Source organism: Elephantulus edwardii, unplaced genomic scaffold (assembly GCF_000299155.1).
Source record: "Elephantulus edwardii isolate Elephantulus edwardi_28Jun2011 unplaced genomic scaffold, EleEdw1.0 scaffold00298, whole genome shotgun sequence".
Taxonomy (NCBI): domain Eukaryota; kingdom Metazoa; phylum Chordata; class Mammalia; order Macroscelidea; family Macroscelididae; genus Elephantulus; species Elephantulus edwardii.
Genome location: NW_006400048.1, coordinates 1,590,856 through 1,592,679, shown reverse-complemented (window position 1 = coordinate 1,592,679; position 1,824 = coordinate 1,590,856).

Genomic DNA, 1,824 nt, shown 5'->3' with positions numbered 1-1,824 from the left:
TTAATCAGAACTGACTTTGACAAGCACTGTGGCAATTGGACAATTAAAACAGACATTCGGGGGGTGGGGGAGGGAAGAAGAACGAACTGGGGAGGAGGGTAGAGAAAACAGTGCAACAATGAATGAATGAAAACCCCAAATCTCTGTAAATGTTCATTAAAACTAATAAAATTTGATAATAATTTAAAAAAGAAGAAGAAGCTGTATTGCAATCCCAAAGGCACATGGTTTGAGGCGACCAGCTGCTCTGCTGGAGGATGGACAATCTCCTCTCATGAGACTCACTGTCTCTGAAAACTGTCCAAAATGACGGTACACAACCACCACCACCACCACCACCATCACCACCATTGGACTTCCCACCATTATCCCATCTTTATAGGTCCCCACAAGATCCTTCCCATCTCCTTTACCTCCTCCCTCTACCCACCAATTGTATAACCCTATGATTTCACCCCTATCCATCCTCAGCTCGCTGATTCAATCCCTTCCCTGCTTGGATCCCCATACACATTTTACTAGTTATCCTTCAATTTTTACAATAATAATCTTATATGAGACTTAATGATCCTTATGAGACTGAATTAGTTCACTCTCCCAAGTTATGTAATATTTTTGAAATCATTGCTCCTGAGTACTACATAGTATTCCCTGCATGAATGTACCATGATTTCTCAATCCATTCATTTGTAGTTGGACATTTGAGCTGTTTCCATATTCTTGCAATGATGAATATTGCTGCTATGAACATTGGTGTACAAATTTCTGTTTGTGTCTCAGTTATCCCTAATAGTGGAATAGCTGGGTAGCACAGAGTTTCTGTCTTCAGTTTTTTTTAGGAAATGCTAAACTGCTTTCCAGAGTGGTTGAAATATTTTACAATTGCACCAAGAGTGTATGAGAGTTCCCACCTCTGCACATCAGCTCCAATTTCTATTGTACTTTAAAAAAATTCTTTTATACTGGTTTATTTACAAAGTTTGCATACATTGTTTTTCACACCGGGTTTTTCCCATTTCCTTCACCCTTACCCCATTCATAAAACTGAAACCTTTGGATTAATGCTGTCCCCCTCTCCTGCCCAATTTCAGCCATCCACTCCCACTCTTCCCTTCTCCCCTCCCTTGGATCCTCATACTCATTCCTCAATAATGGTCTTAACAATATTTTTGTCCTATGGGACTGAATTAGTTCACTTATCAAAAAGGTCTCCAGTCCCTCCCAATTTAGGTTGTTTTTGTTAAGTGCTGTCAAACTGTAGACGATTCATAGAGACTCAAGGAACGAAAGACCTGAACACTTGGATAACTTTCATCATTTGTCTAAGTTCATTGAGTTTATAGAGGCAAAATATTTCAGAAGTGGATGCCACTCCTGCTTCAAAGCCTGCTTTAATTTGGGAGCTCCATGAGACACTGTCCACCATGGGTACCATTATTGCATTTGACACATCAGTGTCATAGTGTTTAGCATTACAGCATCCATGAGTTACATCTGAATAGCAAATTGACAGACCAGTGCTATACCACTTAGAAGACTGACCAAAACCAAATAAAACCAGGCCTGAGGGCTGTAGATTAAAATCACCCACCTTTGGCCTGGTAGCAGAACTTTCTATCCACTAGGCCAACAGAGATCTCTCTGTGACTCACAGCAATTCTACGAAGAACTAATCTAACCGTTATCCTATCCTATGCCATTCTCACAATCTGAGACATGCTTGAGCCCATTGTTAACATCTACCATATCAATCCATCCTGTTGAGGATCTTCTTTTTTTCTCTGACCTTCCACTTCTGTTAGCATGATGTCATTTCCCAAGGAT